Consider the following 24,995-nt stretch of genomic DNA (forward strand, 5'->3'; position numbering starts at 1 on the left):
AGACTCAACTCACTGCTTCGGCATAGATCCTATGAGCAAAGTGCTCTGACACTAATGCAAAAAGTGCACTATTACAGCTAGTTAAACACTTGCGTGGTTTGCAAAAAAAGAAAGAGATCTGAAAGCAAGAAAATATTGCTCTCTTGGTATGTTTTTTTGTTAAGAAGGCAAAGCACTTCTTCCAGAATTTAACTTAGATGTAGTGTTTCCTTCTGGTTTTTCTCACCTTAAAGAAACCAGCTAAGAACACAAATAGGGACAAAGGTGATATATACAATGCTGCTGCCATTAACCCTCACCTAGGCACAGAGGAAACAGAGTCTACTGAATATTCTGCCTGGGAGATGCTGAGCTTGCCTTGTACACCTCTCAGGAGAACACACCCCAATGGTGCAGGCAGGGGCAGACCCCTGGACACCGCTTCTGTCACCACCACTGCTTCACTTCAGTTCAGACATTCACTGAGGCCACAGGAAAGCAGTCACCTTATCCTGTCCTAGGCCACTAGAATATTTTTTTCTGAGTTTTTCCACTCATTCCATGGCTATGCACATGCCATATTCTACCACAGAGATCACTGGCTGTTGATTGCAGTTGAAGAGATGTCTGAAGTTTTTTCTGCTAAACATTAGAATCTCTGACATCTTGCAACTAGATGATGAAATTTTAATAGACACCTGAAACACTGCTTTAGTGTAAAACAAAGAGTTGTTGTTGTCTAAATGCATCATTTAATGTCCAGACCACACCAAACTGACTTTTTAGGCATATTCTAGATATTCACACAAAACAAATAAAGAGTTAGCTCAGATGGCAAAAAATCTGCCAGCAAAGCCAAAGAATCATGAAGAGAACTACCATTAACAATGGTTAGCAATGGTTCTTTGCAGGAGGGATAAAGGAATAATTTCAAGGCCATGCAACTTCTAAGCAACACACTTTATATCAAGAAAGTACATGCCTGAATTTATAAGATGATATGAACATTGAGTCTATTTAAATACATACTTGTCTTATTGGAAGTACTTATGTATTAAAATGATCAGGGCTGTACTTTATTTCCACCTAACTCCCAAATCCTTTCCGGGGCTAAAATCAATGCTACTTTTTAAAACAAGGTCTATAAATAAATCAATGGCTATCTGCATTTTTTGCCTTTTTTTTTTTTTTTTTTGTCTTAGGAAACCACTGTTTCATAAGGAAAATTTTATCATTGAGTATAAAGTATTAAGCTACTCTATAGGATCAGCTGTACATTGCCTTCAGTTCCCATCAACTGAAGAATTAAGAACAGATTCTCAGTACATGAAAAACTTTGCATTACCCGAACAGAAAAGGAAGCACTGACACCACTGCTACTGCTGTCAGGCAATGTTTCCCAGTGTACACTTGCAATACTGGCTATAAATTAGGCATCAATCCAAAACCAATATGCTAAAAATGTAGTGAAATAGGTGCACTGCACAAGACATTGTGAAATGTCTTAATGGGGTCTGTAAAATTTCTTTCTTTCCTGCTGAAACTTTTCAGATATTAAGAGAAGACTATATTAACATCTCCTATCCTAAAGCTCATATTTTTAAATAGTTTCACTGTAATATTCAAAAGCAGTTCACACAAGCCAGAGTCTTTCACATTAGATGCGTAACTTCAAAAAAAAAAATTCTTCACATTTGATCAATACAACTTCTAAGATGCGCATTGCAAAGCAAAGTGAGGAGAGGCATATACTTCCCAATATCAAATACACTGGCACCATCTCACTTCTAAAATCACAAACTAACAACCAATCACAGTATTTTACAACACCAAATAAAAAGTTACTTGCTACTTTACCTAATGGCTCTCTCCACTAGATCAGTCAGGCCTCTCTCACAACCCTTACCAGAGATCCAACTAATCTTCAGACAATCACTTGAATACATTCAACACGAATTGAGTAAGTATTTCAAAATTTAAGTTCAACATTGATTTTCTTCAATCTATTTTACTTTTAGAGGCTGTTACAGGTCGCTTTTTGTTATATGGCTACCAAACTACACGGTCAAAGCTGAAAATGTTCCAGTGCAGGGTGCACCACACCACTGCGTACAATAGCTCTTACAACAGATGCAGCTACACCCTAAAACAGCACCAGGCATTACCAAGATTCTTCCTGCACTCCTGTAGAAGCACTCTCCCCTCATTTGCAAGAAGGGCAATCATCTATGGCCTCTTTTTTTCCCCCACTGACGTTAGAAATCAGAGCCTGGTCTTTGAAGGACACACCTTCATCTGCTGATGTTTTACACAGGGTGTAAATAAAACAACAAAGACCACCGTGATTGCACAATTTCTTGGCCTGCAAAGCAATAAAGCATTCTGCACTCAGAATATGTCAGCCCACATCACTACAGGGTGCTTCTGTGATGAATGCAAGGATTGATTTAAAGCAGCCAATCTTCACATCCTATGTGAATATTACAAAGAAGAAGAAATATCAGGACAGAGAGGCAAAGAGACAAAAAAAAAAGTAAGAAAAAGAACAAAAGAAAAGGGCAAGCAGAAACAAATAGAAGGACAGATCATGACTGCAACCCCCAAATCTTTGTTACATTTCCTGTGCCTATCAGATCCCCAGAGAACTAAAGGACTGGAGAAGAGACATAACACCTCCTATCTGATGGTCCTTTCTCCCTTGTTCTAAAGAGTTTATTGGCTCATACCACAGACGACCACAGTAAGGGCTGGGGGGAGCTAATCAAACAACTTATTTCTCCAAGTTCTGTAAGGAAACTTGGAAAGATGATTCATACCCATAAAAGAATTGCCTGTAAGCTCTGAAAATTCTGAAAGTTTGCTAACATGGAAAATACCACGAAAAATTACCCAGGGGCAGGTAACAGAATGAGTTCAGCTTACTTAAATGGCCACTGATCTACTCTTGCTGACAGCTGCAGCATCCATGACAGCCAGAGACAGGCCTCTTGAAGGTGAATACCTTCAAAGTTATGATGCATGTACACACATACCACCCATATGCATATATGTACCCTGCAGCAAAATACTTGGAGAAAAACAGTGTTTGCTTCCTTATCTATAAGATGCCAGAGAAAGGTGTGAATCAGCACCAGAAAAATCTTGGAACAGAGTTAATGCAATTACCAACCATGAGAACTAAAATTTTTCTGTCCTTTAAGGCTGTGCACAATGTCAAGCAGAAGCTGCTTCACAGGCCACTGTACTTTCAGGTGGAACAAGAGATACCATCACAACTTGCTTTGCCCACACAGGCAATGCAAGACTTCTACATTTCTGCTATGATGGGATATCAGCTGTTTTACCCAATGTCCCTAAGAATATTGTCTTGGCTCTGTCTTTTCTTTTTCATCACGTGCCAAAGTTCATGGCAGGGAGGGGGAGCCTTGTAAAATTTAATAAGATTAATTAACAGAAATTAATTAACAGAAACATTCCAGTCTTGATCAGGCTTCTCCCAAAGAGGAATATTAAGTAAAATACACACTTGTCAGAGTGTTTTTTAGCTATATATCAGCAAACTAGGTAAATCAAGAATAAATTGAAATATAAATTATTTCTGTTTACTTTTAGGCAAGTTAAAAAAAAAAAATGGTTCCTCATTAGCAAAGTATAATTCATCTTATCTAATGATGCTCACACAGCATATTTGATTATTGCCAACTACTAGACTATGAGAGAAACAAGCTAGGATGAGTTTCCACCTGTATTTTAAATTTGTCTGTAAGGCAGTCTGAAAAAAATACTTCTGTCTAGTTAATAGTATTATGCACACGTACTCTGTGGGAGAGGCCAAGAAGTATCATTCGGAGCTGGCCTAGTCCAGCTTTGGAGACAGCAAGCATGACTACTATAACAACTGGACAACCTGAGTGGAGTTCATCACTAACTTTGTATAAATGAATATAGCATAGTCAGTGTAAGTTAACTTCGAGGAAAACAAAAGATAAAACCAGTCTTTTTCAGAATGTTGAAAGGACAGCCTGCACAACTCTGATATGACTTTCCGTAAGTCTTTTATTCACAAATGAAAACTAGGAAGTATATACTGGCAGATTTTGTATTCTTTTCAATCCCCTCACAACATATTTCAATAGTTAGCCCTAGGGCTTAATTAATCTAAAAACCTCATCAGAATGTATTTACTACCTTTGCATTTGTCCTAATATACAAAGATTTGCCTGATCACATTATCTTATCCTATTTGAAAGTATGGAAAAGCAAGATACATCACGAAGTCTTATTCATGCCACACTGCAGTGACACAAGAGAACCAAGTGGCTAACATCACAACAAATAGAACTGTATGTGCCACTTATACAGCTGGGCATGCAGCAACTGCAGTGCAATACAAACCATGGTTATAACATCAAGAATTTTGAATGATCTCCAATACTCCTCTTTGAAAAAATGTCTTTATGCTCATGTAAGTAATTCCTGAAAAAGTACTACAAAGTGCAGGAGAGAATGGATAGATCTGGGGCTGGAAGTTAATGTATGGCCAACCAGCACAATCAGGGGCAGAGGACAGATCATACACTGGAAATGGAGTGTGGAGCACACTGTTTATGTTGAGTCATTTGTAGAAAACCTAAGTGGAATTAGTTTGCCTAAAGGCATTCAGTTCATTGGCATCAAAAGGAGAAACTGACTTACACATCCTGTTTCCTGCTTATGAGTTGCACCCAAGATCATACTTATCCCTTTGACACTACTGTTGGAGAATGATACAAGGTCATAAAAGCAATAGCTTTATTCCATGATAATGAAGTTTCATGCAGCCAGACTGTGCTGTTCCCAGAAGCATAAGGATCTATCAAGTCCATGTTTCCCCTCAATGTGGTTGATTGTCAACTCTGGAGTTTATTCAGAAACTTCTAGGATCTTTTTACAGAGAGTGATCCCCTGTGTCTAAATCACAAGCTCTGTTTCAATATCATGATTCACTGACTGTCCTTCGTCTATCTGGCTAGTGTTTACTGGTTGTCTTTGACATCTGTCTTTTTCCCACACCCGATTAAAGCAAGCGAGGTTACAAGAGAAAACACATGGGGGCAAACACACATACATTGAAATTAGCTTTATGTGAGCATATGTTATAGGAAACAAGACTAAAATAATCTTGATTATTTCAGGAGGTGAAAGACAGCATTCATAAAATCTCTGAGGAGCAACTATTAATACCGCAATATCATAAGCCCTGCCCCTGGAGTTAGCAAAGGAATTTCCTGGAAGCTGATCGGCTTTCTTCCTCTTGTCTGAAATCACATGGGAATGTCCTTGAAGCAAATATATAATCGCAGGAAATTATAACTAAGAAAAAGGGTAAAGGGTAAGAAAGAATGCCATATAATTTAGATAAAAGCCTTAGTGTAAGTGATCTACATTGCCATTCAAAGCAACATAGTGGTAGAAGACTCAATTTTCATATCTAACCTCTTCTCTGGTAGCCATGCTAGAGAAGTGTGACATAGCCCAGGGCCTGGACTTTAGCAGAAAGGAGGAAAAAACCTGTGTGGCACTAGGGTAACTTCCCAAGTCAACTCAAGTACAAACTACCAGCTATTCACATTTCTATGCCTTAGAGTTATCTCAGGCTAAAGAATTCAGCCTAGCCTGAAGGCGGACAGCAACTCCAAGGGCTCTAAGATCGTGCCTTGGCTTCCTGTATTCTGCATGCAATGTCATCCTGCCTGTAAAAGAGAGGAATACACAATGTGGAAAATTATCTGGCAGGTAGTATCCAGCAGCTCACAAAAAAAAAAAGAGAATTTGAATAAGTGACCCTGAATAACAAGATTACCACACAATGAAGGCAAATCTTTCTAACAATAAGTTAAAAAAAGGACAAACACTCCCAAAAGCCTAGAAAACCCCTACTAACAAAACCCCTAAGACCTATCAATTGGTAATATACAAATGAGATTGTACTAGGTCAAATTAAAAAAATAATAAAAATATTAATATGTCAGCATGTATTAACTGTTTTAGAGGAACTAGGTCCTTTTGGATTTCATTCTCTATAAACTGGGTAAAATATCCTGGTTAACAGTCAGTGGGGAAACATCAGAGAACAGAGATATTTGTAGAGTGGATCTGTGAGGCCATTCACACAACTCTGAAATTCAGATGTGGGAAGCCTCACAAGTCTCTTACACAGAGCTGCCCACTTCACTGAGGGCTATCATCCAGTTAAGGATGCAGAAAACCCATAGTTTCCCTTCCCAAGCTCACACAGAGCTGCACTGTTTCATCTGAAAAGGGTGAAGTCCAGAGGAACCTCCAGGACATCCAGGAAAGTTCCTTCATTGTAGGGAACAGCCATGATGAAATAAACATGATGGCAAAAGAACTCTGAGTCATTGGTTCAACAGTCAGCAGAAGAAAACTTGTTAAAAAACATCTTTACACCAAATTTTACTTTTGTGTAAGCACAGTGCTGACCGTATCTGTAAAGAACTATGAAAAACAATGCAAATCACTAAGCATTCATATTCCTCCTATGGTAATGTGGCTAGACAAACACACCCTCTGTTATTCTTCACTAATCTCTCTAAACTGATCTCTCTGAGATCACTAAATGAAGTGGAATTGCTGCACTGTGGAAAAAAGATCCAGATTTTGCTGGGTACAGCCATTCTATCTATACATACTGTTCAGTGTCTCAGGACAATTTACATTCCTTACACCTAACTCATTCTAATTTGAAAGGCACAAACACTGAACCTGCAGTGAACTACTAGAGAGGCTCAGTGACTTTTCTATTTATGCAGCTGAATTTCTCTAAAAAGTAAAAATAATAGCTAATGTATCTGGGCATTAAATACTCTTCCAGTACCTTTTAAAACAATTATTTGTCCTGCCACTGTAGTACATTTATGTAGGTGAACAAGAACAATTACAAAAATATTGAGGTTTTCCATAAGCTCTTGTAGAGTTCTGTATTGCTTTACGCCATTACATTCTTCAGATTATATGAAGTTTATACCAGTTTAGATTTTCATTAGAGAAAATATATGCAATGGTATTTATTTTAAACTAGCAGAGGTTCACTCCAAGAGTACAGTTAGCTTTTTGTTATATGGAGCATTTCATTCTAGCTTATAAAACATGGAACCACTGAAGTTAAATACAGCATGGGACTAAAAAAAAAAAGGGGACTAAAAAAAAGGGCTTCACTCAAAACATTATTGTACTTCTGCATCACAGCTGACAGACATATGTGTTTTTCTCGCATCCTCAAGTTTAAATCCCAAACTCAAAAGTAAACTTAAACAACAAAAAAATAATTTAAAAGAACAGATCAGCTAACATTAATTCAGTGGCTTCATTCCCAGAACAATAGTTGTGTGCATGCCACATTTGTGAAAATTTCTACTAATTTCAGCTAAGTCTGAACTCTTCAATCCTTTGGTCTTTCACCCCACTTGACAAACTGCAGACTACTACGGACAGGGGCATCATATGTTCTTGTGATTAAGTTGCTTAAGGACTGAACCCTCTGAATAGCACATTGCTACAGAACTATGTTGCTTAGATTTGAAATTGGCCCAGTATTAAAATGTCTAACTGACCAATAACAGGCAAAATATTGCTTGGACTAGAAAATCTGCTTTTACTCTTTTGGGAACTCTGTTTCACAGAAGCATGCAGCAGTCTCTGCTTTGTGCACCTATGTGTAGAAACCTGGTGAACAAAAATGAGAAGTGAAGATAGAGCTTCTGACTCAAAAAATCAGAAATTATTGAATCTTGACTAGATTATGGTTTGTGGTTTTAATCACCCTCTTCTTCTATTCATAAAGGTCGTTATTTGGAAACAAAATAAGTATATCTACGGACGTTAAGCAGGAGTGATCCAAGCTGCACATTAAAATACAGCCAAGTTACTATCAATCCACAACAGACAAATGCCTGCTAATTTCCTGTGAAAACTTACCGTCAATAATGTACATTGATGATTGACAATGCATTATTTGTAGCTTTTCACTGTTCTGTGGACACATGCACAGAAGATAAAAAAACTACAGTTTTGTGATAGTTTGTGGCCAAAACATATGAAAAAGTACACTTTTCAGTTTTTCTTACACCCTAGAGTCATGCAATTTATTAACCTGCTCACTTCAGAGAATATAAATTCGGAAGAGAGCGATTCAAAAACACATTTGTTGTCAATTTTACATGCCAGCTCCAGTCTTTTAGCATTAGTTGTGGTGAAGAGCTTCAATATACTCCATGCTGGCATGATACTGGCAGAGCATCATCTGAAGAATTACAATGTCTTGTTCAAAGCAAAATGATCAGGCAAGGAAATCATGGCAGGCTGGCTCTTGTATAGGTTCAGAGTCAGCAAGGAGAAATGCAGACAATGCTTGCACCCTCAACATAGCCTCATGGCCCTTCTACTCAACGATTAATGTTCAAACCATCTGAGCTGTGGGATGCCTCCTCACACTCTTGAGAAAAGGCTGCTGCACCCCTAGAATCCCCTAGAATATCTTGCAGGAAAAGCAAGCAGGCTGTGAAAGTGAAGCTCTGCCAACACCTGGGCATATCAACCTCAACAGGCAGGGAGTCAGGACAGCTGATGAGAACTTCAGGCGGGGAGGAAGAAAGTCTTTTGTGGGTGTCAAGTACACTTGCTATAGACCAACCCACCTTTTTAAAAACAAATCTACATCCTCTCCTGTCACAAACCCAAACGTGTTAGGTATCTTCTGCAAGCCTAACTTTGATGAGATATTGATGGCACAGAAAGATGATTCTTGAAGAGGACAATGCAAAGACTTAACAGGAATTAATCACACTTAACCAACAAGGTCAAAAAGCAGCACTGCCAAATTTCTTTTTATAATCACCTCTTTCAAACTAAAAAATAAATTATAATTAAACCAATGAAAAGTGTAGAGTTACATTTCTTAAAACATAGCACTTCTTTTTGGTTTTGAGAGAAGGGTAGTAAGGCAAATCATAAGTACACACACACTACATCCTGTGCCTTATTTAAGATCAAAAATAAATTTTCAAGAGAAAGCTTCCCCCAGTCTGAGAAGCCATCAAAACTTGATAAAGCTTTTTCTCAATCTCATTTCACTACTATAGATAAATTTCTTTAAGAAAGGTACATTACTTGTATCATGTGCTCTTCCAACATTTTGGATTCACATACACATTTTGTCTTCTCAAACAATAGCTTCAGACTTGTACTTTTCCTCTATAAACTGACACCAACCCAAAGCCTTCCCCATAATATTCAGGGGCATGTAGGCACAAAAAAATACTGTTCTACTAAGCTGGTTGCGTGTGGTATTTGAGTGTTGAACATTCCTTCAGTTAATTGAACATTATATCTCTCTTTTCAAAAGTTCAGTAAACAAATGGCTTGGCAAAAAGGTATTGAGATATTTGAAATAGGTGTTCCTGGCTCATAACTTTTATTTCAAATATGCCATTAATACATATGCTGATACACTATAGAATTTTTGGTGCTGTCAGAAATCATTTTCCTTTAAAAGGAAGAGGAAGAAAAATCAGAAAGTAGGGTACAACTAAAAACCTAAGAACTTAGAAGTGAGCCAAAATGATGATCTGTATGTACAGATTTAGTACATAAGACCAATATTCTTAGATACTTTTTACCTCTTATTTTGCTATATTTGCACATTTTTCCCTTCAAAACCTAGGGCAGTCTGCTCTTCAGTTGATGCAAATTTTGAGAGCAACAGAAAGGAACACAGTCGAGAAGGTTAATTTCAACTAAGTGCAGTTGGCACAGCTGATCACATTTCACAACAATATGAATGTGAATAATATATTTGCATATGGCAATAATGTGAGACCCATGTAGTACAGCTCTCCAAAGCCAGCTTGATTCTCTCATAAGCCATCACATGATAGGCAGGGATTGTGAACACAAAATATTCTTTGTGCTAAAATGTCAGCCAGTCTGGTCCAGGCTTCAAACTGCAGGAATGTTCACCTGCCTATTGTGCTGAAGATGATGTTCCTTAATAGTTCTACTGTAAATGGCCAAGGAGGAACGCACTCCTTGATGCACAGAATGCTCACTGTGTCCTTTTGCCTCAGCAGCACAGGCCATCTCCCATAACTATTGGTTTGTTAATCCATTTGGTATAAGTAGTTTAGGAACTTGGAATAAGGTCTCCATACTATCACACCCTACTTCCTAACTGAATACCATAGAAAAAAATAACACTACTATTAAAAAAAAATTATAAGTTCCTCTGGCTACAACTGGAGGCAAAACTAAAGCTTTACAGAAAGGATGTGTCAACTACAGAGCAGGAGTGGTGTATGTGCTGTTCCCTGGAGGTACTAATTTATTTCTTCACATTACTCCTTAATGGCTAGCTCATTCCTTCCATGAGCTACCATGTCAGTGTGTGCACATTAAACAGGACTCTTATTCACAGTCACGAGGCTCCTCACTGCTCTCTTACGTCAGCACAGAAGGTCAGCTGCATAAATACCAGGCAGCCAAAGCTGCACTGTTATGACCAGACATCCTGTTTGTGTGAATTCTATTTTTAATATTTTTATGGTGTTAATAATGGGAACTCCCAGTTTAACCAGTTAGTTTTTTGTTATCATTTATCCTGCACTTAATCAAAAACCACTGTATCAGAGATTCAAGTATATACAGATTCTATTTTTTGCTGTGAGCTTTAAGCTGTCTTTTCTCCCCACACTCCTTCCTCCTGCCTTTCAGGAGATTTTAAGATTTTTCAGAAGCAAAGACAGAGGTTTTTGTAAAAGACACCCTGTTACCTAATCTTAAAGCAGTGTAGTCAAAGAACATTTTAATATTTTGGTCCTGCATGGAAGCCAAGAAATTAGAAAAAAAACCACAAAACACAAAACATTTTATGTAGAAATTTTCTTGAACTAGCCAAGAGGCTGTGAAGGCTGGGAATTGCTGTGCACCTTCAACACTACAAGAGTGTTCCACCTGTGACAAAGTGAAGATAGTTACATGAGATTTCATTCCTATTTGAGTTAAAATGAATCCATCACATTCTTAATATAATTTCCATTTTAGCATTTCCTACACATCCAAAAATGCTTCATCACATTAAAACAGGCATAGATGCATAATGGTACAAAAAAAAAAAAAAAAAAAAAAAAGAAAAAGGAGATGTGGGACTCAGATTCAGTCAAAGAAAGAAACTGAGAATTTCTAGCCAGGCAGAGGCCTGGGAAAAGACCTAAAGAAGACTGTAAATAATTCTTTATCTCTCTTGTTTTTCACATTATTTATAATTAAGTTCTATCACTGTGCTTCAAGCACTTTACACTAATACTGTAGATTATTTTCACTTCAGGACCAATGAATTTGGTCCTCACAAAGCTCTATATAAAAGAGCAGTGTATTTTGAATAAATCGGAGTTTTACTCTCAACAACCTTCTGATCTAAGTCTCTTCGTTCCCGTCCTGCCTCAACAGCGACAAGGAGAAGTGTATCTGTAGTAGCACAGAGTTGCTCCATTTAAAATGTGTATTTGCTTCGCATTAATACAATTAAAAATTACAAAGCAAGCAGAGATTCACCTTTCATCAGCTCCCCTTTTTTCACAGGCAAACCAGAAACACCTTAACATAACAGAGGTTTATATCAGGTAAAACTGATTACAGTAATACATCTATAAACATTCCCTGACTAGAAATGGATTTTCACTCTCATTATAGACTTTTATTGCAAAGGGAGGGAGGATGTACAAGGCTGCTGAAACTTGAGTCTTCCCTAAAAAATGAAGAGGAAAATTATAAGGAACCAATGTGGAAATGCAAACAGATGGGATATGATGCATGACAGGAAAGGAAAATAAAATGATTGCATTTGCAAGGTGGAGAGCCTGATTTCATGATGATGTCACTATCTTTCATTTCCCTCTAAGCACCCATTGATGCTAATCCTGACATAAGCAAGTGATTAATCTAGCAGGAACCATGCAGAAGACTAAAGTGCAGATAGATAATTCCAGAATTTTTAATACTGTTTTCTCTAATCACACATCAATCTAAACTTGTCAAAGACACAGTTATTTTCAAAGCATAGCACAATTTTGAATTGGGGGAAAAAAAAAAAAAAGTGACATTTGAGGGGTCATTTCAATGTTTAACAGAGATTTCTGCCTGGAATGGCATGGGACAATATTTATGCATTCATGATATGACCCAAAATACTAGCAAAAATATTGGCAGCAGCCTGCCACAAAGAATAACACCAATAAAAATATAAATAAGGCCATGGAAATGAATAGCAAGTACTTTTGGTCATTGCCACACCACAAAAAAAGACATTTGCCAAAGTATCTAGAAGTACTACAAAAGTACAGCTGAACAGAAAAACACCAAAACCAAACCCCAAAACATTGTCTGGTTGAAATACTTGGAATAGTTGCCTGAAGTATCAGGTGTTTAGGAAAAAAAAAAAAAAAAAAAAAAAAAAAAAAAGAAAAAAAAGGGAAGCCCTTTTTTGAGGTGAATTCCTCAAACAAGGGTAACTTGCACAAAAAAGTTTGAGGGAGGGGTGTTTTTTCTTCTTAAAGATATAAAGCTTTTATCTTTGTCCCTTCAAGTCATGTAGGAGCCCTTTGTATCCTGGATATATTTTTTAACCAATGATTTGCATCCCTGTTGCCTATTTTGCAAGTCACGTGCTTCATAAAAACTTAACAAATAATGCTTGTGCTGTAACCATTTAATATGAAAGTCAGAATTTCAGCTCAAACCCTCAGGGAAACTCAGCTGGATTTACTGTAAATCTTTGCCAGTGCTTTGGAAAGAGTCCGCATAGCAAAACACCCAATCCACTCTTAACTAAGCCAAGATGGCAATAAATGCAATAAACTGGACAAAGAAAAGGCACTTGCATTCCAGAATAGGAAGGACATCTTCAAATAGAGATTCCTTCATATATCGTTTGATTCCCATCCCCCAACTCCTAACATTGAAATCAAATACAGTATAAGTAGACAAATTCTCCTTACCTGTAACTTAAAGCAACCTTACATCTGTGTCCTGTTCTGAAGCATTTTACAAGCTGCTAGCGGGGCTGTCTGTAAAACTCCCACAGAAACAGAACCCAAAGTGGAAAATGCAGGTGCTTGCTAGGGAAGTTGAACACAAACCAAAAACCTTGAGCTTTAAGTTTCCTTCTACAGTTACAGAATCACAGATTACTCTGACCTAGAAGGACCAAGGACCAAGTCCACAAGGACCAAGTCCAGCTCCTAGCCCTGCACAGCACCATCTCCAAGGGTCACACCATGTGCCTGACAACACTGTCCAACTGCTTCTTGCACTCTGTCAGGCTGGTGCTGTGACCACTTCCCTGGGGAGTCTGTTCTGGTGCCCAACCATCCCCTGGGTGATGAACCTTTAGTCTGATATTCAACCTAAACCTCCCCTCCCCTCTGACACCACTTCAGGCCATTCCCTGGGGTCCTGTCACTGATCACCACAGAGGAGAGATCAGTGTTTGACCCTCCTCTTCCCCTCATGAGGAAGTTGTAACTGCAGTGAGCTCTGTCCTCATTCTCCGCTTCTCCAGGCTGAACAGATCAAGTGACTTCAGCTGCTCCTCATACAGCAAAATCCCCAACACTGGGAGGTGAGGCCACCCCAGCTCAGAGCAGATCAGGACAATCCCCGTTCTTGCCCAGCTGGTGATGTGCCTGATGCACCCCAGGGCAGCCTCCTGGCCAACCTATCCTCTCCTTTCTTCCTTTCCTATGCCTACCTAGATCTCCTCAGACAACATGTGAGTAGCAGTGAGCATTGTAAAATCTCAAGGATATTATTTGTGTTGACATTAATTGGTCACTTCACATACTGTGACTCAGAAATTTATTAAAATTTTAAATATAATTAGAATCACAATAACGAAGGTGATGATTGATCTAAATTTTCTAATTTTCCTGCTTTTCCTCTGTGTAATTAGTAGTGAGCTATTCTGTTGGGAGGTTTATTTTCTATCTGTAAATGAGTAATCTAGAGCTCATGTTTCAGCATCCATAATCAGATTTTTATAAATTTTAACAGACACAATGGTTTTGGCCAAGCAAAATTCACTAGTCATCAAAAGTAACTTTTCCATAGCAGATTTTCTGAGTCACAAGAGATTTTTATTCTGTCATGAAAAGACATTTTTATAATACTTTATGCATTTGGCTTATCCTAAGTTTTGATGGTAATAGAAACATTCAGATCAAGATGACTCAAGATAAGCTGAAAAGCCCTAGCTTTTCACTGATGACGTAAACACCACCACATTGTATTGCACCACAGATAGAGGTATGATAGTGAAAAGCTTATTTGTAGCCCAAAGAACACGATTCCCTTAGCTGAAACCATCAGTCTTGCTCTAACACCAGCAACGACAAACAAAAACTCCACCACCACTCACATTTACCAAACTGAGTATGTTTTACAAATAGTAACTTACTGTCACAAGTAACAAATTTAAGCTTGCAAAGATGCAGAACTTGAAACTGCTTACCCTTTTTACATAGCACAGCAGATCTGAGTGGCAGAAAAAAGGATAGTAATATTTTGTAATTCAGCAGCCTATACATGTGTAAGACAACATCTCTATGCAAGTTTCACAGATTTTAATGCTGTAAATTGAAAGAGGAGCAGTGGTAGGTGCTAGAGACACACAGTCATGCACTCAATTTCTTCTTATTTTAAAAAGAAGGAGACATCAACTAAAAAGGCAGCAGCTCCGTGATGGAGGTGCAAAGATGCACTGGGAGCAATAGCTCCCTTCTCAGATGAATGTGTAAATAGAAAATAAGCAGGATTTAATCTAAGAAGGAAACCAGAATTACTGACTCCTAACTGTTTGAACATCTTTCTGTCACAGCAAATGTGATGTCATAAAGATAACACAATTATAGTGCTAGGAAGTGATCTTTTACACACATGCAAACTAGACAGCAATAAATCAAAACACTTTGTAGTTCAGGCACACTATGTGAAGAATCATGGATACATTGGGTAGCTCTTTTTCCTATACCCAAGCAGTAAATGTATGAAAATCCACTATAAGTTGAAGTTTCTGAGTATTTTATTTAAAACAACAACCAAAAAAAAAAAAAAAAACCCACCAACAAAAAAAACCCTGAACAAAAAAAAACCAAGAACAAAAAACAAACCACCAAAAAAAAAAACCCGCAAAAAAAACCCAACACAGGCATCAAAATGCAATAAAAAATTTCAAACACATGGCACTATTGAAGAGTAAACAGTACTGCTTTCAGGCCTATCCAAGGGATTACTGTTACACACGGAAATCAAGGCTGACTTTTAAAAATCTAAAAATAATTCTAAGAATTCTTCCCATCTCTATGCTCTGGACAAGAGAAAACAAATGAAGAAACTGAGCATCTACATGCCATCTAGGTCATTGGTATTGCATAATCTTTCTTTCAAAAATACTTCAAACAAATTCCTATATGGGATATTCACAAGCTTTAACTGATTAAAAACAAGTGCAAGATATGAAATACCCTCTGGAAGTACAAAACAGGATGTTTTCAGAAAAAGTCCCTGTCTTCCTGATGAAGCAAAAGAGAATCTGATAGTCTGACCAGATACTTTCTATTAAATATAATTCATTAAATATTTACTTCCATGCAACTGTACACCAGAAGGCTAGATAGCTACACAAGACATTCACACAAGATGCTTAACTCTGCATTTCTGTCTCATGTAAGTTGTGAAGCAACACATATCACTAATAAATACACCTCCATAGCAAAGGGCTCCATATGCTATTTTCTTTATCACAGGTTCCAACTCTGCACCACCTCCAAGTTAATAAAGCAGGAACAGACTTGCCATCATACCTCTTTCTGCACTCTAAAGACACAACACACGGGAACATTTCTGACTTCTGGCTGTTATCTTGCCCTCCAACAACTTATCACACTATGCCTGAAAGTTTTACAATCAAAAATTTCTGCACTGAAAAAGCCCATGAGCTAGCAAGCTTTTATTAATTATTTTATTCTCCCTTTGCATTGAAGGTTACAGCCTGCACACACAAATTCAAACAAAGACAAAATGGTAAACATTTGTCCATTAAATTATTATTTAAAACAGACTCAAAGCCAACACCTATAGTGATACTTATAATCTAAAATCACTGTAGCTGAAATTCATTACTAGAAATTATGTTCTGTTACAACACAAATATTGATAATATGAATCCTCCCATGCTTAAGATCATCTTTTCAATTACACTGCTATATGCACTGGGCCTTTCACAGTACTGGGGAAGTAAAGTCACAGTCCTAGCTATGACTGATCTGTTCTTATCTATGCTGCAGGTTAAAATATCACCAACCTGTATGCATTTTGGTGCAGAGAGGACTAACTCCTTAATGGAAGAATGTGTGGGTCAATTCTTATCTGTAATACAGACAGCCTTCAACTTAAGGTTTATGTTGGACCACAAAACTTTACTTTATTTCCTTGTTGTGCCTAACTTTCTTAGGTATCTGCAGACAAGCTATCTATTATCTCCATGCTTTGGATTAAGATCTGTAAAATCAAGATAAACATTCTTATTTCAGTTTTCAAGAACAGAATTTTAAGAGGTATTATGTGTTTTGGAGCTATCTCACACAATGATAATGAGGTCCACATATAAAAAGTACTTTGGCACTTGTTTAGTGGAGGACATTTTGTAAACACCGAGTTGCATAAAAACTATCTTCACACTACTAGGTAGTATCTTTTGAGGTATCTTAAATTTCTTAGTTTCTTTTATGCAACTCTGAGCTGCTGTAACGTTAGGAGCAATACATACAGTATGGACAAGCATTTTGTTGTCAGGTACATCTCCTCTCCTCTACTGATAAATAAGCATAGGAGTTTTTCAAATACCAACAAATTTTTAATTGCTTGAAAAATATTACGGATATTATAAAATAAGGGTGAGTATTAAAACAAAAGTATGGTATATTAATTATATTGACCACCAAGAGATTCAAAATGCACCTTCCTTTCACATATTCCCATCTATAAAACCGGGTAAGTTGAAATCACTCTCCCTGGCTTCCCAATCCCTTCATGCAATTACTTGTCCTAAATATGAACACATGTTGCTTGCGTTCCAGACAAAATTCATCTCTTTTTACTTCCTTCTGCAAACATTTGAAAACCTAGCAGGTTTACTCAGGGTAACATTTGCTTTCAAAAATAGGCCATATTTTCAAGCCACAGTGAAGGTAAATTAGTGTGATAAACCAAGAATTCCAGCTTGCATGAACTGGCATACACTCAGAAGTGAACCTACTTTTGCTTTAACAAGCACTCTCTCTTTAACAAGCAAATCAGGAGAAAGGAAATTACAGGACATAAAAGGAAACTGAGCTTTCCACAAATTGATTCTACAGTTATTGTCCCTTGAACATTATCTGCCCTCTCCCAAAGGCATCATCTATACTGTAAGATGTAGACATACAGATAAATAGATATATTTTAAAATAGTGACAAATATCCCCCAATAAAAAACTCTTTGGGCCATTAGGAGAAATCAAATCTCCCCTTTGATGAGAAAGTAAGCCTTGAGGATGAATGCCTGGTTCAGCAAAGCATTTTATATATTAATCACTTCACCATGTTTGTCAGAAATACAGCCAAGACACAGAGAAATTCGAGTTAAACAAAAACAAGACAACTATAGTTACTACATAACTGGTACTACATGCCATTTTTTTCTTTTAAATAAACAGGATCTTGAGCATGGAAACATTTAATATTATCTAGCTGTACTTAATTTTCTTTTGAAATATGGATGAGAGAATATGAGACCCCCATCAGTGTTCCATACTAAGTCCTAACACCCTTTTTTACTCAGGTATTTCTGTTATGAGTGAAGAAGGAAACCAGCTGTAAGAAATTCTTTACATGGTGTCCAGCACATTTAGAGCATGCAGCCTGAAGAGTTTGCAGAATATAGTTCATAAACCCAAAACATTAATTTTTTTAAGCAAAAGTAATGAAATCCAATTTCAACAAGGAACTTGAGTCTCATTCCCAAACCATCTCATAGACTGAAAGTGGCAACAGAAATGGTTCCTGTGGCTGGGACAGTCATATCATCTTCCTCCTTACATGTCTGATAGGAATACCAAAAATTATGGAGCTCACACACATCTGCCTTGCTTTTCTGTGGGCTTTCCCCACAGCATCTCTTAAAGGAACATGGTTGATGCAGAGCTCTAGCAACTTAAATTGAAAATGCCCAGGGGATGCCTATATTTAAGGCAGAAAAAGAAAAAAGATATCCAGAGCAACGTAATTGCCTAAGCTTCCTTTTCAGGAAGAAATTTTTCCAGTCAAAAATAACAGCTTTTCTTGAAAAATCATTATGAGCTTCAGCACATAATGAAGAAAAAAAAAAATTAATCAAAACTAGGGAAATTTAAGTGTATATATACACACACACATATATATATACACACACATATACATACAATAATATTAAGAAGAAGTCTAGTTTCAAATGTTGGTACAGGTTTCACAAAAACTGCATGTGAAGTATCTGATGAGATGAGTTAGACAATTCTGATCAGTCACTTGGTTTTTGTCCACATGAAAAGTAACACAAGAAAATATATACAGCACAGACCAAATGAGTACAGTAAAATTTACATACCTTAAAGAATTTAATCCTGTCCATTTAATTAAAGCAACAAAGAATGCAAAAAATTACTTTCAACTGTGACCTACCTTCCTACTCCAAAAAAGCTTCTTAGGGGACTCCAGGGGAAGGAAAGAATGACAGTATTTTAAGTTGTACCCATGACTACTTTTAGTACCGTGGCCATGAAAAAACAGATTGAGAAGTACCAAAACCTTATCAACAGGTTATGCTAAAGGCCTAGCCTTTCCCTTCTGTGCTCGTACATTTCTTTACAAAACAATGTCTGCACTTACTGACTACTACACATGTGCTTTTACTATATACTATGTGAACATAAACCAAACGAAAATAGACATACAATGAGGACAATAGCTAAAACCAGTCATCAAAAAGTAGTTAAGCCTATTTCTGACAATGTGCAATAAATATAAGACTGAAATAAAACACATGTAAAACTGAAATAAAGCACACATTTGAGCCAGCAGACCAATAATCCTCTTTAGGAGTCATTATAGTCAATCACATCACAAAGAACCTGGGGACATTTAAATCATGTAGATTATTCAGCTAGCATGCACAAGTGTATATTCTCAGCTAATAAAAAATCCATAGGAAAAATCTGTAGGAGAAAACTTATGGAGTGTTTGAATGCAGTGCACCACTTTTTTCCAAATGTGGTATGCTGCTCCAGTTGCAAATGCCCTGAAAGGGACAGCCTTCTTTCTGCTCCCAGAACTCACTACATCACCACTCAGAATTCACTGTGTAAACACTGGTGGGGGCATACACTTGAGAAGTATCAAAAACTATCAAATGGTTTTTGGGTTTTTTCCTATTTGGGAAAGAAGAAAACTCTTCTCACATTTTCCATTTCCTGTCTTATTAAAAACAAAACTTCTTTTTATTAAGTTAAGGTATGAATGATCATGTTTCAACCACTAAAAAATAGGGCTATAGGGCTTTTTAACAAGAAAAAACAGCAGACTGAAAAAGTTAGCGGCAGCAGTCAGTCAATCCCAGTAATGTAGCTCTAGATAACATCATACGGTAACATACACAAACACGACCTTCTTAAAATGCCTCCAGTGAGACTGATAGCCAAGCACTGCTCCACCACAAATGTGTAACTAATTCTTCCTACAAATCAAAAGCAATGAACCCCTCTACTAAAACTGCCTTCTACTGCCTTTCTAGACAAACCTTGTGTTTTACTACACAGGTGGCATTAATCTGCCATTGAACAGGATGGTTGCTTGCTTGGACAACTATAATTAACAGTGATGTAAATATCTGCAAACTTTAGACTGTTTCAACACATAGCCATGCTGGCCTGAGGTCTCCCAATTTAGAGATGGTCATCTCAGAGTCAGAAAGGGAGGAGAAGCATTAGCTTACACATGGTGTTAAGTTCATTGATCTAAAATTGTAGCCTAATTAGAACACTCACTCTTTGACAATATATATCTGAGAGGCTCCATATGAAAAGCAATTCCTTGCTAAGAGAGATGGATGCTATTGTAAACGCTATCATTCTGGCATATCACTACTGGAAATAAGATACAGCAAATACTGTGGTTAGAACTGGACTATTAAAAAAATTACTAAATCAAAAATGTCACTCTTATTTTGTTGTTTTTTGGTGGGGTTTTTTTTTGGTGTGTGTGTGGTTTTGGGTTTCTTTTACACACACAGTATTTTCTTTATTTTTCTATTAAATGTTTCTCAGGTGAATTCTGAAGAAGTGCTATCCTAGAAAACAACAGTTCTTTAGAAAAGCACAATTAAAAAGTTTTCAAACAATTCACAAATACAAATATTATTTTAGGGATGGAGAACTAAATACTAAAATTGCTTAGTTCCAATGGCCTGAAATTATATTCTTATGTACTCATAAAAAAAAAAAAGTTTTAAAAGTACAGTACCTATTTTCCAGACAGCTTAACAACATTTAATGCAAATTCGATCTTGTACATGAGCTGGGAAAATTTTTCCATTCAAATTTCTGAATGAGAAAGGAATTAAATGTTTTCTGGAATAAGTGAAGGCCAGTTTACAGGGTTCCTAGAAATTTCTGTAAAATTAACAGAATTTGGTACAGCAAATAAAACCCTGAAGCATCTCTGAATAACAATATGGGATTTTGCACCATATTTCTATTAGCTGTTAAGCAGTGCACAAGCTCATCAGAATATTTCAGATTTGCTCCTTGCTCTGATCCTTAGTTTGGTAGATTCAAATAAAAATAATCATTTTGACAAACAAAAAATATATGCCAATTAAAGATTTAATGAAATTTTTATACATAGTATGTTAATAGTCATTACCTGAATTAGCACACTATCCTGAATAAATTTTCTAGTTAACTAAGAGGTCTTTTATACCACATGGTATTTTTTTTCAGTGTTTCTTATGAGACTCTGAAATATTTTCTACTTGCAGTATAACAAGACAACTCATTTTAGAAAATCACAAGATTTCTTTCTTGTGTTTCACTTGCACTGATGAATTCATTATTAAAGGGCAAAGACAGCATTTAGCATTAGTCATATATATCACAACTGGTTTGGGTTTTTTATTTTTTATTAGAAACTTAGAAGTGATATCAACAAAGTCATTTATGCTCAGGTTGTTAAGAGAGCTTAAATATTGACAACTGTAATTCTCTAGAGTGACACAAAGGATTAATAGCAACAACCAAGAGGAAAAAAAGTCGAACTCACATTGCTAGTAAAACTAGCAGACAAACTTTAAACACAAGAAAACAGTACTTTTGAGAAAGCTGCAGAAATTATTCTAGAAAAGTTGAACCATTCCCCAAAATTTTAGTATACAATCAAACTAAAACTGAAACAGACAAATGCAATTTTGATCATATGCAGGAAACAGGTTCCTTATCTAGTATGAACATATATGAATATTTGTTTCAATGTTTTTCCTAAATCCTGTGTATCCTTTTTATCTCATCTTTATTACACTTTTTACACTACTGAAATATGATCAAATCAGCTTTTATGTTTTGATACTGAATGTCATGTAAAAGCGAATTAGTCTTCTAATGAAAAGATATTTCGCCCCAGTAGATACAGATCGCACGCCACAATTCCACTAGTCTGACTAGATCATTTTCTTCTGCCTAACACAGACAGGATGATGGAATTTTTTTTTCAAGCAGACACAGTCAACTATCAAAACAAACATCATAATCACAACAGCATTTAACAGTTCTATCATACTCTTCATTATTCTTAATTCTTATCAACTCTGTTACACCTTCTCTAAATTTCACACACGAACAGCATTCTGTATTGACATACAAACTGACTGCTAAATGTGTTGACCAGATAAATGACAACATGAAGAGACAGCATAACATTAAATGAGGAGTACAGAATGTACAAGAATAGAAAGGAGGACAAAAGCAGAAATGCAAAGGGTGAATGTGTTTAAGTTTGTGTATGTGTAAGAAGAGTAGCTACAGAAAACTATAAGGAGAAAACTATAAGGAGTGAGCAAAAGGTAACTTTTTTTTCAATTTTTCAACTTGTTTTTCCATTTTTTCAAACATATAGAGACACTGAAAGTAAATAGAAAGAGGTGAACAGTACCAAAGGCGACCAAATGAGTCAAAAGAAGACAGGAAAAGACATGGGATGTGAAAAAGTAGGAAAGAAAAAAACTGGCATAAAAGGTGTTAAGAAAATAACACCTTTTTCAGTTTCAAAGATAGAACAGCAAAAAGGTTAGAAATTAAAAAAAGCTTAAAAACTAACAAAAAAAAACCTAAATAAAGAAGAAGAGCAAAAGTATAAGAACCCTCAGCTATTCAGCTGGAAGTGTTTCTCAGTCATTGATTCTGTTCCACTGCTTTTGTAATCCACAGTGTGGATCCACAACGGAAAGCAGCACCTTACCTTTCTACACAAGCTTCCCCACTGGTTCCTCTTGAGCACAGTTAACACTACAGTCACACAGTTTTATCCAGCACATGGTGTCCAAATGTTTTTTAAATATGTATAACCATCAGCTCCTACAAATTTAACTGTTTAGAAGGCAACTTCTTCAAGAAGCAATTCCTTGGCAGATGTCAGCAACTTTTCCTTCACCATTCTGTTTCACTTATTCCATACAGTTATCTTTCTATCCTAGATTTTGTACTTGGACACAGTTGCTTTGATTTGGTGGTGACTCAGTTTAGCAAATTCATCCACCTTGTATTAGAAATTAGACTTCCTATCACAAAGAAGAAAAATAACAGAGGAAAATCGGACAGCACAGGCACATGAAACCTTAGAGGAAAATCCAACAGCACAGGCAGATGGAAGTTTAGAAGCTACATATAAAAACTTAGTGCTTATTTTGAAAGTTTAGAAGCCACATTTAATAAGCTAGTGCTTGTTTTGAAAGGATAAGCAAGATCAATGCAAAGCTTAGTTTTAAAGGTGTAGCAAAATACATCAGTATCCTTATTTTAATCACAGATGTAATATGAGCTGCTATCAGCTCCCTGACTTCTCTGTTTATTACTGCTTGCCTTCTCAGCTCCCTCTTTCCACTCAACATCTTTATTTCTATTTCTCTGCTATTGTCAATGTTACCTTACATGTTATCTTCAAGGTTTCCATTACACACTTTACTCTTTTTCATTCTCCTGTTTATTTCTGAAGATACATTAACTTTTGTATAATGCCATTTCTTCTGTAAGCGGACACAACTAAAGATCAAGAATTCTCATAGAAGAGGTTAGCACCACCTACAGTGAGTAAGAATTGCCTAAGTCAGGGTTGGAAACTTAGTGCAACCAACTCTAAAACCAAATAATAAAGCTCGGCTAGCACCAGAGAGGTCCTTCACTCTTTTTTCTCTATTCTCTTACCTGTAACTGTATTGAAAAAGTCACCATTGCAATGGACAAACTTCTAGGCAATATAAAGAATTCCAAAGAGTGAAAAGTCAGTGATTTGCTATCAAATATAAGATTATCGTTACGCCTCTTCCTTGCAGTGCTGTGAATCTGCATTGGCTCTCCATGAATTATTGATACTTACAGATATTAGAAGACATTGATTATGCTTGCCTTCAATTTTAATTCATATGTCTACTCACAGACCTTGCTCTAGAATTACTGTTTGAAAAAAACAATGAGTGTATCTTATGCTTACACATCAGTTTTTGCATTTCTATCATTGCAAGGTACTTGCTGAAGTTCTCTCTCACAAATTGTGGAACACTTGGAGAACAGCATCCTCAACAGCAAAGGAGTTTTATCAGTACAAAGGGATTTTGCAGTAATGAGGCTTTCTCCTGTAGAAAGAGATTAGGATTGGTGTAACAGCATAAGGCACTTTTAAACCTACTGTTCAGGCGTAACAGAGGATCTATCATCCTCTTTTAAATATACCATTTAAAAACTGCTTCAGCATATATGTGTATTGGTTTGTACTAGTTTTAGTTGTACCATCAATGCATTTTGCTCACAAATTCCCAAGGCAATACAATTTTTATCTTAAAAAATCTTCATCTTAGCATAAAATGATTGTAAATACAAATGCTACACATACACACAAACACACATTGACATACAGAAATATAAACAGAAACGGAATTACCTATCTCTATCTATTTAGATCACACCATTCTAAAGCACAATATCACAGAACATCTTTCCTAAATTTTGTACTCCAGTTACAAAATAAAATTAGTGAATTAAAGGGTGCTATTTGGCAGTTTTTAGCTAACCATGGAGGTGGTAAATCATCCACCCACAACAATGCACTTTGTGGACATTTGTCATATACTTGCAATGCCCAGACTAAGGCAACATATCCCAGGAGCTGGCAGTCATGCTATCAGAAAGAATTTAGCTACAGAAACAATGATTCATTATGCATTTTAGAAGCACTGTCGAAAGAGCACATCAAAACACTACTATTTTAATCCTTTAAAGGTTACACGAGCTGTAAAATACAATCATAATTTTTTTTTTCAAAATCGAAACAAGCAAAAAAAAAATCACAGTTCTAATAATGAATTTGGAAGTGCATCTTTATTCACTTTTTTCTCCCTCAAGGCACAGAAAATAGCTATTTAGTACCAGCTAACTACTTACCTCTCTACATTGTAATTTAAATTGTCAACTCAACCTTATTGAACAGGTCTTTCACAATTGATTAATTAAAAGTCACCAATTTAAAACCAGTTTAAATTTGGTTGTATTCAGCTTTTAAAGTCCTCTGTAGTATTTTTTAAAATAACCATCATATTTTAATTAACTGAAATCTGTACTACAAATGGATGATTT

General features: G+C 36.5%; 1 protein-coding gene across 11 annotated transcripts in view; it reads right to left on the reverse strand.

Moving 5' to 3' along the window:
- The window catches only part of AOPEP (aminopeptidase O (putative)), a 187,888-nt gene that overhangs the window by 49,898 nt on the left and 112,995 nt on the right, over positions 1 to 24,995 (reverse strand). Inside the window, exon 14 of one of the 11 annotated variants that reach the window (XR_012053079.1) lies at positions 23,857 to 23,998. The exons of 9 other annotated variants lie outside the window; for them this stretch is intronic. The gene's annotated coding sequence lies outside the window, so the exon portion shown is untranslated. Of the gene's footprint in view, positions 1 to 23,856; positions 23,999 to 24,995 lie in introns of those variants that run through there. One more of the 11 variants, XM_072922499.1, reaches the window with a different exon arrangement.

Source organism: Taeniopygia guttata, chromosome Z (assembly GCF_048771995.1).
Source record: "Taeniopygia guttata chromosome Z, bTaeGut7.mat, whole genome shotgun sequence".
Classification (NCBI taxonomy): domain Eukaryota; kingdom Metazoa; phylum Chordata; class Aves; order Passeriformes; family Estrildidae; genus Taeniopygia; species Taeniopygia guttata.